Source organism: Pseudopodoces humilis, chromosome 13, assembly GCF_049639895.1.
Source record: "Pseudopodoces humilis isolate 2021_Gansu_Grassland_sample_001 chromosome 13, ASM4963989v1, whole genome shotgun sequence".
Lineage (NCBI taxonomy): Eukaryota > Metazoa > Chordata > Aves > Passeriformes > Paridae > Pseudopodoces > Pseudopodoces humilis.
In genome coordinates this window covers 10,246,298-10,260,710 of record NC_142212.1, presented here as the reverse complement: position 1 = coordinate 10,260,710, position 14,413 = coordinate 10,246,298, and the positions used below count along the sequence as shown (strand labels likewise).

The following is a 14,413-nucleotide window of genomic DNA, read 5'->3' as shown; positions in this document are numbered from 1 at the left end:
GAGGGCCAGGGAGCCACAGGAGGCACAGCCAGTGGGCCAAGAGATCCTGCTCTGTTGGGAGCGGACACGCTCCCCTGGCATCGTCACATCCCTCCCTCCCAGCTCTCTCCCACGCAGGCATGAGGCCATGCAGGACCTCTCCACATGTGCCAGCAGCCCCACGGGCACCTCGGCCGTGCTGATAAGGAATAACAGAGGGAGCCGTGGAAGCCGGGGCTGCTGTCAGCGTCATGGGGATCGGCAGCGGCTCTCCTTCGGAAACAGGGCTGCCTTCCTGCCTTTCTCCTCCCCCATTTCTTCCCGATGACATCAGCCTGAAAAACAGGTTCTTGACTTCAGCAGGGCTCATCGGGCCGATTCTGGTCCCCCCTTGACTCCAGAAAGGAAGCAGCCATCCAGGAGCCGGACATGGAGATAAGCAGCAGCGGACAGGCAGGGACCCTGCCAGCATGCCAACACTTGTAGGAATAAAAACCATGGAGAAGCAGATGGGGGTGGAGGGAATGCGACACTGGGGAACAGATATAAATGTTTTACAGAGGCCGTGGCAGCTGTAAGCTGGGTCTACACCCCGGCCCCGACACTGCTTTGCTGCAGGGCAGCCAGATCTACCCAGAGCAAAAGTCAAATCCCAGGGCAGGCTCCCATCTCACTCCAGCTCCAGGGCCCAACAGCAAGCCCTCAGGCTGGCCAAAATGACAATACAGGACACAACACTTTCCAGCAAAGCCTTCCGAGGGCCACAAAGCTGGACACGGACCAGAAGGGAACACGATCCTGCGAAACATCCTGCCCCACCAGCCAAGCTCCAAGATTATTTTTAAACTCCTCCTAAAATATTTTTGGGTTTTCCTCTTCCCCTGTTGAAACTAACAGTCTGCACAGGAAGAGCGAAGCAACCGCCCGTACACAAAGCCCACATGCACAAAGCAAACAACTTACTGCCATTATAATTACCTGTGATCTTATCGGCAGCCCTGACGGGGTCGGCATTCGCAGAAGAAAATGTGGATTTCACATTGTGCCACTTGAAATGAATGTGACCATCCTTCCTTCCCCCCCTGCCCCCCAGCAACACCCGCTCATGCCAGCGCCGTGGTGAAGTGGAGGAGCAGCCCTTGGATGCGGGGCTACGTACACAGGAAATTTCTCCCCCTCGTACAGGAATCTGCCTCTTCTCTTGCCAGGAATTTACTTCTGTGAGACAGCCTGAATATTTTGACACACAAACAGTTGTTTGACTGAACACGTAAAGCAAAGGGACTCACAGGACTCCTACAATGACACCAAGACTTGCCTGGACGGGGGTAGCATCAGATGTGTATCTGCAAAGGATCAGGACACTGACACTACCCCAGAGGTGCTCAGAGCATCCAAGCTTCCCAATAATTTTGGGAAACCGTCCCCACTCCCAACCCCTCACATGCCAGATTGCATCTCTGCTCCTCCAAACTCCCAAGAAAACATGAAGAATCACTCATCAGTTCAAAACACATGTGCAATTAGCAAGATTTTTTTTCCTCCCTCCAGTATAATTATACATGTTTTAATGCAATTGCCACCCCTGTATTTTGTACATTAAACAGTAGGCAACCCAAGGAAGAGAGAGGCTTTTATTTTTCTTGGCTTTGCCTTTCTGAAAATAATACTATTGCAAAATAACTCCGGAAGAAGGGCTTATCTTTACCAGAAAAAGAGGGAGAGAAGATGAAAAACGGGAAGAAGGAAGGAGAAATCTCCCAAAGCGAAAGCAGGGACTACAGTGTCCCTCCACGCTGCCCTCACCCTCCAGTCCCTACACATACCTATACCTGGAAACCGTTCCCGATACCACGGCCAGGACTTGGAAACAGCCTCAGCCCGTTCACCATCGCCGGCAGAAAGGAAAACTGAATCAAGCAAATGGTTGTGGTTACTCAAGCTGGGGTCATTAGCCGGATTAAAGCTCCCAAGCTCCGGCCAGCAGCACGGAGAGCAAAGTGCAGTTAAACTGCCCAAATTGGATTACCAGCGCTCCCGGGTCTCTGTGCCAATTTGGCTGGCAGATTGCGGGATGCTCAGGATGGGTAGGTGGGCAGCGAGCCCCGGGGCTGATCTGCAGGCTGCCACTGAGGAGGAGAGATGAGGAAGAGATGGTCCTTGCACAGCACATCCCCCAGAGCCATGCAGCCTGTCCCTGGCACCCCTGGCATGTTCTCACCTCGGGCACTTTCTCTAGCAAAATCCCTCACAATCTCAGCTCAAGGAGCAAAGAGGATATCGCACCCTGGCTCGCACCAGGCCCTGAGTTGACCCCAGCAACAAAAAATCCCCTCTGTGCTTCAGGCAGCTCACGAGGGTCTCTGGCCCCGGGCACAGACCAGCACACAGCAGCCAACAGGGCAGGGGTGGATTTGGCCCTCATTACACCAAGAGACCATTGGGACAGAATAATCACCCAAAATAGTCCACCTTGCACCACACAAGGCAACTTCAGAGGAGAAAGAAGCAAAAGTGTTCATGGAGTGTAAGCCTGATGATCTAGATGTGGAGCTTTTTTCCAGGCTCAAACATCTCAGCACACCAGCAACAAAGAGGAGGCGTGCCAAGCCTTGGCTAAAGGGAAAATAAACTTTGAAATGTTTTTCATTCAGGTTTTTAAATGGTGGCTTCCACCCAGAACAAGGGCTGGAGGCAGCCGCAGAGTGCTCAGGGAAGCAAGGCAAACAAGGACACCTTCCTGTGTCTGGCCACGCTCTGACAAATCCATGGGAAGGCGTGGGTTTGGCTACACCACATGCCAAGTGCAGGGCAAAAGGGCCAGGACTGCCCATGCCTGGCAGTGAAACCATCAAAACTTACTTATTGTCTGCAGCTTTTCTCAACCATGATGCACAAGATGTTTGCTCAAATGTGACTTTGAGCATAGCAGGCAGACCATGTTGGGGTATCTACACGGCTTCCATGCTGCACCCTGGGGAGGACTAAGAGGGGCATGGATGAAGCTGTGGGTCAGAGCACACATGATCTCACTAAGTACAACATTTCTGTAGTGGGATGTTCCTCATAGCACTGCATGGAAGCTGGCTGTTTCCAGTCTAAAGCCAAACCAGCCACCTCACCAGTGGATGGTGGCAAACACTTCATTTTGCATGAAGCCATGGCACCCAAAAGGGGCCCCGATCCAAACTCAGGAAAGGTAAGGAGTCATGGTCCATGCTGAATCAAGCTCCAGATCACTCATAATTCACAGACTTTGGGCCTTCCTCTACACACATGGTATACCACCAAGCCATTCACTGGCCAAACTCTGGCCAGGAACCCTCTACTCACCAGTTTCTTCCACATAGCACACAAACTTGAAGAAGACATCCATGGATCAGAGACAGCAAAAACCTAAGTTCTCAATACATACATTCCACCAGTTCAGATCAATGAAAAATTCAAGCTTGCAGGCAGTGAGGATGGTATTATGGGCATTGCAGTGACCCATGCCCACCCTCCTGTCGCTGCACAGAGACACAGCAGCACCTCTGCTGTCCTGGCTCTTTCAAGGTTCCCCTTCCATTGAGCCAGAGGTGCCAAAAACCATGACTGACTCCTCGCTGAAGACACAAACCACCAAGGCACCAGAACACCTTACACAGAAAGGCACTTCCAACAAAGCCCAGTGGGACTCGGCAGAAGGCCGATCCAGGTACTGCTCGCCCCGGTTTGCAGGGAGCCGGTGCCGTCAGCACCAATCTCTGCTGCTCGGAAATTGCCAGCTCAGGGCCGGGTCCGGCTCCCGCAGCAGTGAGCGCTGCAGACAGGAGCAAGGCTGGCAGCAGCAAAGGCCCTGACCCACACTCAGCCTAGAGAATAAACACATCCGAGCTCCCTTCATTAAGTCCGATCCCAGGGCCAGCGCCTTCGCTTTGTTCAGCAGAAGTCAAACGCGGCGAAGCCGCGGAACTAGCCGGCCTGGCGTGACACTCGCATGCGGGGAGCAGGGCAGGGGCCAGCTCTGGCTGCCGCCGTGGAGGAGGGGAGGCAGCCCTGCCAGCATGCAGCAGCGCCGCTTTATTACCCTTTTCCATTTCGGCTGCGCAAAGCCCCGCTGAAACACACTCCCCGGGAGCCGCCGACACGGCCCTCGGCCCCGTCTCCAGCGGACTTCGGAGTTTGATTGTCTCTCGCAGGGCACTGCCTCGATCGGGGAAAGGGCTTTGTGTGACGGAGCACAAGGGCTCTGCTCCGCAGCTCCGTGCACAGCCCGAGCGTGCACGAAGGCGGATGCCTGCGCTCTGCTCCAAATCCGATGCTTCTATTAAAAAAAATAAGCCAAGAGGGGAAAACTCCCCGAGACGCCGCTATCACCACGCTAACAAAAGCAACGTCGCCAAAACTTTAATCTTCGGGGGAGCAGCTGCATAAAGCCCAGCCACCCACCGGAGCAGGAGCCAGCCGGCCCCCGGCGCTTGCTCCCCGCAGCCCCTGGAGAGCAGCGAGCGCATCCAGGCTTGCCTCTCTCGGAGGAGCGGAGCCGGCAGCCAAAGCCACAGGCGGATGGGGAGCACCCGATTACACGAATGATCGGGCATTTTGAATCCAAACTTCCTTACCAGCCTTTCTTATAGCCCCGTGTCGCCACGCCGCTGCCGGCACCGGCATCCACTGGAACCAGCAGATCACTGGGCGGCGAGCGGGAAGAAGAAAAAAAACCTTCCCTCCTTGCAGCCACTTAAGAAATTATCCATGCATCCTCCCAGAGGCATCTGCCCCACCGCTTTTCCTTGGCTTCTCCACCTTTCCGCCCTGTTCGGTCACCAGTGTCTTGAGAGACAGACATCGAGTCACTCATTTTACCCACTGAGTAAATGGGTAGACCCTGGGATTGTTCAGGAAGCAATTAGCCGCTGTTCAGAGGAAAATGGTGTTTTCAAATGGATAACCTTTGATGTAGTCAATAGCCTCAGCTCCTCTTTTTTTTTTCTTTTTTTTGTAATTCTTGCAGCCGCACACAAAAGAAAATAAAAAATAAAAAATTTAAAAAATAAATCCAGCAAAAGGCTGGTAAATCCCACCGGCACAGCTCTCGCTCAGCAAAAAAGGATTTTCTCGCAAGCTGGAGGAAAAGCAGCTTCGGGAGGCGGCTCATCTGCCCAACTTTTCTCCCCTCCGTGTCCCGGAGCATACGAGAAGGATCATGAATATTCATCCCCCCCGTTAGCAGGTTCTGCTTTTGTTTTGTCCTCCCCAAGCAGGAGCCAGGGGGGAGCTAACAAGTGAGGTTAATGCCTGTCTTTTCTCTCCCATCCGTCTCCTCTTTAACCAGTGACCTTCATGTTAAGCCCTGTTTACACACCAGCCCCCCTCCCCTGGCTCCCCCTACCCCGGCGCTCGGCCAGAGGCAGAAGGAAGAATTTTCCCGCAAGGAAGACAAGGGAGGAGAAGGCGATTGCGGGATTCCGGGATTTATTTCGGCATGCCATAGAGATTTTGCAAATCCCTCCCCGATCACACGCCGGAGCTGCCGTGTGTGCTCGCTGGGCAGGAATGGGAAGGGGCTAAGGGACACCGAGCGCGCAGCCGGCTTTATTCGCCACCTTCCACGTTCATACGGGCGGCGGGAGGCGCGCACCGGCGCAGCCCCGCACACAGGTACCGCAGCCTCCCACGCCTCGCTCGGAGGTGCCCAGCGCTGCGCTGCCAAACTACAGAGCGATCACAATAGTAACCATCATAACGAGGGCGACGGCAGCCATCCCACCCTATCCTATCCCATCCCGCAGGGCGCCCACGGCACCTCCCCGTCGGCGGCTGGGGAACGGGGAGCGCGGCGGCGCTGTGGGCTTCGGGACGAGCCCAGCCCGGATGCCGCTCACCGCGCCCCGGCGGGATGCGGGGATGTAAAGCAGCGAGAACGCGTGAATGGATATGGGATAGCACAATGCGGGGATGGCAGCGGGGATACGGGGCAGTGCGGACACAGGGATGACAGCGAGGATGTGGGGCAGCACGATGAGGGGATGACAGCGGGGATGCAGGGCAGGGCAGATGCGTGATCCAAAGCGGCGAGCAGGGGAAAGGCTGAGCCCGGCTCACGTCCCCAGCAGAGACGGAGCCGGGTGGGCAGCGGGGCGGCGGGGCTGGGGCAGCGAACGCCGCCGAGAGCCGGGCGGGAGGGTGCAGCGGGGAGCGAGGGGAGGAGGGAGGCGGCCAAGCCCCGCCGCTACACCGGGCAGGGAGGCACCGCTGGCCCGAGCAGCTCCGAGCGGGGAGGCGGCCCTCAGCCCGTCCAGCCCGCACCTGCCCGGTCCCCGGCACACACCGCTACGAGACCCACGCGGGGCGTGCGGCGGATAAAGAAAGGGGCTCGGTGCCGGCGCGGTTTTGTCCCCCCGCGGGAGGCGGCTCCCGGGGCGCAATGCGGGCTGTCCCGGCGGCAGCAGCGCGGCCCCGGCCCTGCCCGGCCCAGCCCTGCCCGGCCGCCGCGGCCCCTCCGCCCCCCCCGACGGGGCCGCCGTGCCCTGCCCGGGCCAGCTCCGCGCCGTCGCTGCGGTGGCAATAAAGCCAAATTTTTTAGGGGAGCAATAAAGCCGAATCCGCATTATTTTTAACGAACCGACCGATCGGGCACATCGCGCCGCGCCCGAAAGTTGCAGCCGGGTTACTCACGGCTCCGGTCCCCGCTCGCCTCCGCCGTGCCAGCCATAATTGCATTCCACACCAAGCCGCCCGCCGGGCCGCCGCCGCCGCCGTCTCCGCCGCCACCGCCTCCTTCTCCTCCGTCCCCTCCTCCTCCTCCTCCTCCTCCTCCTCCTCCTCCGCGCCCGCCTCCCCCCGCCGCCGCCGCCGCCCGGGGCTCCGCCTCGCTCTCGCCGCCGCCGCTGCCCCGCATGAATGGGACGGGGCGCGGGACCCCGACGGAACGCCGCCCGCCGCGCGCGCCCCCGCCGCGGCCGCGCGCACGCCCCGCACCGGCCGCGCGAGGGAAGGGAGGGGAGGCGGGGGCGCGCCCGCGCATTCCGCCTCCAGGGGGCGCCCGAGGTGGGGAAAGGGGGCGGGGCAGGAGGGCGGGACCGCCCCGCCCCCTACCGCCCTTAAAGCGGCGATGCCGCCAGGGTAGGGACCCTCTAAAAACGGTCACTGAGCGGGGGCCGCCGCGAGGGGCTGCGGGACAAGGAGGGGATGAGGGGCAAGGAGGGGGCTGAGGGGCAAGGAGGGGGCTGAGGGACAAGGAGGGGGCTGAGGGACAAGGAGGGGGCTGAGGGACAAGGAGGGGATGAGGGGCAAGGAGGGGGCTGAGGGACAAGGAGGGGGCTGAGGGACAAGGAGGGGGCTGCACCCAGCTGAGCGTCCTCGCCCGCCGCTCTCCTGCACCTCGTTCCCCAGGGCTGTCCATTCAGCATCTTCCCACTGGAATCGCATCCACTCCACCTAAAATTAAAGTTACAAAAGGGACGAAAAATAATAAAAAACATCCAAATATATTAATTACAGGTCTGAAGGGGTTGTTTGTCTTTTTTAAGCACGCTCAATATTATCCACTCTTGTAACCTTCCCCTACTTTTCCCTGTCACCATGCCAGCCACAGAGTCCCTTCCCAGAGACAGCAGTGCCACCTTGCCTTTCCCCCGTCCTGTGTTTGCCTAGACCCTAGTGAAATGCTCCATCACCTCTCCATCAGGGAAGGACCTTTGTAAAGTCAGGAGGAATAAATGGTGTTTGTCATGAGGACCTCCACAGATTTCGGAAGAGACCTTTGGGATGGAAACCACAGGGAGTGGATCTCTCCAGACCTCCCCATGAGGAGATGGAGCTGTAAATGGTTCTGGTTCACTGGGACCCCACCACTTGCTGCAGCGCAGGGGCAATCGCTGCAAGGTGGCTTGTTCAGACAGGTTTTCTTGGCTGCAAGCAGCCAGACCTTTAGCCCCACCAGCTCTCGACACAGGGACACTTTGTCCTTTAGACACTTTGTCCTTTACACACCGCGGGAGTCTGGGAGCTGCCCCAGCTGCGAAGGAAGGTATGTGCTCACCTTGTGCAGGCACACATGTAGATGTCCTCTGCAAGATCCCAGCAGGTGTGTGTGTGTCTACAAACCCATAGGAGCTCCTTGCCTTCTCTGACAGGAGGAATTGAATTCCAAAGCTGTGGAGAGCAGCACAGGGCACTTTGGGAGAGGACATGAAAGGAGAGCACAAGGCACAGGTGAGTCTCAAGTACCAGAACAGAGCAGATAATGAACCTTCAGAGGCTCCAGTGAGAGCAGGGAGGAAAATAGAGGAGACAAAGGGTGATTTGGTTGAGTTCAACAGCAGAGCTGCTCTCCCCTCAGCACCCTCAGCATCTCAATGCTCACACCTCACTCAGAGCCCACCTGAGAGCAAAGATGATGTCCCTGCAACTCGGACAATAAGGCTTTCTTCTCATTTATGTCCCCATCCAGCCCTCACCAGCATTCATTTCCAGGAGACCAGAGGAGCTGAGAACAGGCCCGTTCCCCCAGGGCACAGCATCAGTGGCTGCCATTCTCCCACCTCTTGTTTGTGCAGGGACACACATGGGGCCCAGACTTAAAAGCTTTCCAGACAGAGAAGACATCATCAAGCTCTGCCGGCAGGGAAGTGGCTGGGATTTGGATCGCTTCCCCCAGACTGAAAGAAACACTTCTCCTTTTTTTTTTCCCCCCCTTCCTCCAAAGAGCCTAAATTTAGTGAATTCCTTTCACATTAAAAACTTGTCAGGTATTCACATCCAAAGAGGCTGCTGCTCCTATCTCTCAGGGGAGTTACCGAGACAGCAAAACCTCTTAAACGAATAAAAAGAAGGGAGAGATATTCAGGCAATCTCCCACTACTGCTTTTAAATCCACTCTCCCAGGGCTGGTACCAGCACACCTTGGTCCCATGGCTGCCATCTCCTGCCACGGAGGCAAAAAGAGAGGGATGAATTCTCCCTCCCCAGAGCAGGACTGAGTGACACAGCAGTACAGAGCCCTGGGCCAGTGCTACCATTCCTGGGTGCCCCTGGGATAGGAAACTGGAGCGATTTATTTCTGCTGGAAGATGTGTTTGTCCACATACACACAGTGAGTGACAAGGGGAACCAAGGTGAGAAAAGAACAGGGAGTGCACCACCAGCCCCTCCCTGATACACCAAGGGCAGCCCAGCCCTGAGAGAAGGGACTAAAAAGACAGAAGGAAAACCCAAGAACCACCATGCCCGTACCCAGCAAGGGTCAGGAGGGAGCTGGCAGGGGAGATCCCGGGTTTGCACTGGGAGGGAAACAGCCTCAGGCTCGCAGTGACCCGCAGAGCTCCCACGGCTGGTCCCAGGGCTCATTCCACACCGCGCCCGGCGGGCACTGGGACACGCTTGTCACTCACATGGCTTCCCCCATGTCTGGGCACCTCACCCCCGCAGAGACACTCTCGTTATCTCGGGAAGCTCGGCCTTTTATCCTGCCTCCCGGGGGGCTGCTCTGTTCATCCACAGCCTCCCCGCTCATCCTCGCCGCCCCCCGCCAGACGCCGCGGGCTGACAGCCTGGCTGTGCCCTGAGGACAGCGGCTTGAGTGGCACCTCAAAAGCACTCCCGAGCTCCGCAGGGTGCTGGGAGGAAGGGCTGGGGGCAGAGGATGGCTTCGGAGGCAGCTGGACCCAAATCCCAGCAGTGAAGGGTAAGGGGTTCACCCGGCTCCTTCTCATCGCCCTCAACGCTGACCCGGCGCTTCTTACCCAGCTTCGACCAAAATTACAGCGAGACACAAACTGTTCTTGGGGTGTCTGGGACACTTTGCCTATGTTACCAGAGAGACTGAGGGGCATCTTGTTCTCTAAAAGCAGCCTGACAACTACTTTGTCAAAACCAGAAACTAACCGGGAGAGGATTAGGTCGCTGGAGAGAGGTGGGGAGGGACTCTTCTACTCTGCTCTCCCAGGCTGAGTGCTGAGGGACCAAAAATAATCAGACAAATTCACAATTTTTCTACTGTTTGCAGTCTTTGATTGCTAAAATATTCTGATCAAAGGCAGAGTTCTACACAGTGCAGGAGTCAAGACAGTGTCACTTCCCTTGGTTATCATCCACAGGTGGAAAACTTTTCAGAAAATGAACCCCCAAGAACCTGCAACCTCCCTTTAAACCCCCTGCACTGAACACACAGGGATGAGAGAAACCCAGTGGCCTCAGCCCAAAGGGTTTTAGGCTGTGAAATATGTCTGGCCCAGAGAACAATCTGGAATCCAAACGTGGGCTTTGGAGACCTTCACAGCCAAACTCTGCAGCTCTGCCCAGATGGTCCCAGGCAATCCCCCTGATGGGCACGGGCACCAGGAGGGATCCACTCTGCCCAGATGGCAACAATGGGGTTTTTTTCCCTCCTTCCACCCTCACAGACATCTTTGCTAATCCAGCCTCAGGAGCAGAAAGGCTGAGCAGCCAGGCTGGGGAGCAGCACTGGGTCTGACCAGAGGGTTTGTCAAAGTTTTCCAGGAGGCATCAGCAGCTCTTTAAGCTTCTTGACAGCCAGGATAACAAACTGTGTCTGCAGAGCTCTGGGGATCCAGGGTGGAATTAAAATGGGTAATGAATAGAGCCATTTTCCAGGGGATGGCAGCCGCAGAGGCACGAAGGGCAATGGGCAAAAGGTGCTGGAGAGGCACGCGGGTGCACAGGTGCAGGGTGGCACAGGGGCTGTCACCAGGGTGGCAGCATTCCTTCACTCCTGGTTCTGCGCAGAAAGGAAGGCACTTTGCTGTCTGCCAGAATGGCTTCCATCCTCTGCCCGCTGCTACAGGCCCTCTCCAGATCACTGGTGTCCACAAAGAGGCAGGCAGCCCCTTCGTCCACCCCACCATGCTCGTGTTCCTGGGAGTTTTCTGGCAGAGGCCTCGCTGGGTTTGCAGCACCTCTGTTCATTTCAGTAAGAAGAGGATCTTGAAGGGGATCAGGAGAGAAATTAGTCTGGGAACAGCCCCGTTTTCTCAGGCTGTCCCACTGGCAGGGATGCACACCTTGATTTGGGAAGAGGTTTGATGGGATGGGTGCTGGGAGCTGTGGGAGAGGCTCTGGGGTCCCCTGCCAGGTGTGTGACAGGAGACTGGTCTGGACACCAGTGTCCATGGGAGCCAGGGAAGGACACACAGCCACAAAGGGGGAATACAGACACCCAGAGAGATGGCTCACTCTACTCTTCTCAAAGCTGATTCCCAGCTCCCAAAAGACCCGCCTGCCCCATGACTGTGTATCCACCAGCCGACAAGTCAGGCGCGCACCAGCCCATCCCCGGCGGGCAGGGAGGTCCTGCAGAGATCCCCTCTGGCCATACCTGCTCCGGCTGAGCTCTTTCCCAGCTCCTTCATCCCTCAGCCCTGTGACTCATGACGGCGCTTAATTAGCAGGATGCCTGATGCAGACACCTGTCAACTCCTCCGAGACAACCAGCATTTCACGTTAGCTGCCCCGGGGCTGTTCGGCAGGAACAGCTCGCTCTCCTATTGATATTCCTTCATCTCAGCCTATTTTCCAAGCCGTCAAGCTGCCATCTCAACCCTCCCAGGCCTGGCAGTGCTGGGGAAAGCAGCCTCATGTCCATCAGCTCCTAGACTTTGATCCCACCTTAGCAGCCACTCAGGAGTGCTGGAACCACTTTGTGCTTCCCCTGGCAGCCCGACACCCCCGCCCAAGGTGCACCAAGCATAGACTTTGAGTCAGGGCAATGTTGAAGATAGGGGAAAAGTCACTGCCCCGTTCCCCAGGCCCACAGTCTCCAAGATGCACCAGGGACGTGGCATCACTGCCACATGGCGCAGGGACACCCATCCCACCGGGAGCCACGGCAACAGCCAGTAGAAGAGACACTGGGAAACTCTGTGTCCTTTGGAGCACTCCTCCTCCCCTGCTCTGCCACAGCCCACTGTCCTGCTTTATCCCACCTGCTCCATACCCTCCTCTGCCAGGGTCAGCTGAGGACCATTTCCGTGGCACAGATTCACCTTCCCGCTCACTCTTAGGATCATGTGTCACTGTCCTCTCCCCAAAGGTTTTCTGGTCCTGCAGCAGTGCAGAGAGCAGAGATTCTGTGCTGAGCATGTGTAGGCACAAGGGAAGGCTGCAGCAGCCTCAGAACATCCCCCCTGCATTTCATCCATGGGGAGAAGGCAGAAAATGGCACTATCAAGACCGGATGATGCATCAGTCAGACAAAACTTCAGGCCATAGCTCCCTCCACTCCCAGGTGCCAGGCTCCATTCTAGGATGACTGTTTTCCCCATGACTCAACTCAGTGGAAAGATCAACACCAAATCCTTTAAATTCACCTCAGTCACATGGAGCAAGTGGGTGGCCCTGAGACACCAAGGAGTCCCTTCCCTTTCTCCAGTACCCATGTAAAATTAAAATGGACAAGGAAGAAGCTGCTGTAAATAATGCATCTGTGGTGCACTACACAGCTTCAGGAGCACATATTCATTGTCTAGTCTTATTTAAAGAAACCCAGCCCTGCCTGAGTCATTAAAAATGTATCCTGGTTTCAGCTTCATCCCATATACACTCACCACTGTGAAGCAGGTGGTTCAGTGGCTCTTTTCATGCCTTCCCTTTCTCAGCTGGGCCTGGGCAGCCCCATGCTGTCACAAGTGAGGCCTCTGGGTCACATGAAAAATTCACGCACTTGGCATCAGGCATTTTCCATCCCCGTGCTCCTGCTCCTCCCTCGCACCTGGGCCCAAAGACCCACTCTGCTGCTGCCTCCCAGCCCCAGCAGCATCCTCCAGGCTGACAAGGGACGCTGATGAGAGCTGCTAAACCCTGATCCAGCCACTGCATCCATCCCACCATTTTTCCATCCCACTGCCTTCTCCCCATCTCCCTCTGGCCAGTCTTAGTCCCCCATCACATATTGCCCTTGCTCATAGCCGGCATCTCCTCCTCTCACGTATCTGCAGCACCCCTGCAAGGACAGACAGGCACCCTGGGGTGCTCTCACTGGGCCAAAGACAGAGCCCTCAAACCACACTCAGCCCCTCTCGCTGTTGGAGGGAGCTCGTGGGTGACCACGAGTGTGTGTATGAGCACAGCAAAGCCTGGGACAGAGGCGTCATTCACAGCTTGTGGCATCCTCCTTGTCTGGAGCTCTGAGAGCGACACACAGGGTGGGATAAACTGGCAGCATCGCTCGGGCACACGGACATCCACCCATGTGAGCACAGCCAGTGCCTGCCCAGGCACCTCCTGGATCCTCTGCATCTCCCCCGCTGTGGAAGAGCTCCTCCAGAGACACCGCAGGAAAACCTGGGAGACAACACGTGCCTGCGACATCAGCAATTAAGGAACATTAATTATAATAATAATAATTATCACAAAATAGCATTTTTATGGCACAATATTATGCTGAAAGATTTACAACATACCGAATCATGAAATTCGTAATTAAAGTTATTTTAGTTTCTAATTTTGCTTTAATTCTATTCCAATAAAAGATAGGATAAATATACCTTAAAAAAATCTGCAGAAACCATTACTTAAGACAATTTCCCTATACAGGGATGTTATATTGCAGCACAGAGATCCCTTGAGGAGCACCACAAACCTTGGTGAGGAAGAAATGTTCAGGCTTGTGAAATACCAAGCACCACAAGCCTCACCCTGCACCCCTCAGGACACTGCAGCCTGAGGGGGGTACCTGTGGCCTCTTGGCTTGAACTTCCTGGCCATGAACCCTCCTGATGTGGGTCTGTAATTCTCTGTGTTCCTCCTGTTTCTGGGGTGGGAGGAACTGGAGAGCCTGGTACCCCCAAGGCAGCCAGAGGAAGGGTTTATGCCTCACATCACTGCCAGAGGAGTCCTGGTGTCACTGCTATGAGCATAATGGTGCTGGGATGGAGCAGGGATGTTTCACTGCTCTGATTTCTGTCTGTGCTCCTGTAACAGTCAGTAGGAGAGAGGGCACAAAGACAGGATCCAAATTTCAGCCTTCCATGGAAAAAATATTATTGACTAAAGTGGTTTTTACAGAATTGAAACCCAACCAGTAATTGTTTTGTTGAAAGTTCATCACCACAGTAAGAAAAGGGGGGTGGGGAGGGGGGAAGGAAAAAAGGGAAATTCTTTTAGACATGGCCAAAGTTCTATGTCTTGGAAGAAAGATTACCACTGTAAAAGGGTTTTTCAGTTTCCTTTTGTGAACAAACTCCATAACATTAAGCAAGTCAGAATCAGAATAGAAAGCCTGATGCTTACCATGGCAGCCCACACTGACTGTGCCCTGTCTTGCAGCACAGGAATCCTGAGTTACAATTGTATCACCCCTCTCCAAGATGCATTTTAGAATCTCAGGTTCTCCACTCAAATAAACAAGTCCTTTGCTGAATCCACACTGTTGTAAGCACCAGCTGGACTCATTGGGTTCAGCCATCCCCACCTTGATGCCTCTCTGCATTGG

General features: G+C 55.8%; 1 protein-coding gene across 4 annotated transcripts in view; it reads right to left on the bottom strand.

The window, feature by feature from the left end:
- PLXNA1 (plexin A1) overlaps positions 1–6,755 on the bottom strand; it is a 115,570-nt gene extending 108,815 nt beyond the window's left edge. For 2 of the 4 annotated variants that reach the window (XM_088061634.1, XM_005522067.3), the window contains exon 1: positions 6,640–6,755. The gene's annotated coding sequence lies outside the window, so the exon portion shown is untranslated. Of the gene's footprint in view, positions 1–6,586 lie in introns of all 4 variants that reach the window. The other 2 variants (XM_088061633.1, XM_014251664.2) reach the window with 2 other exon arrangements.
- Positions 6,756–14,413: the final 7,658 nt, after the last annotated feature.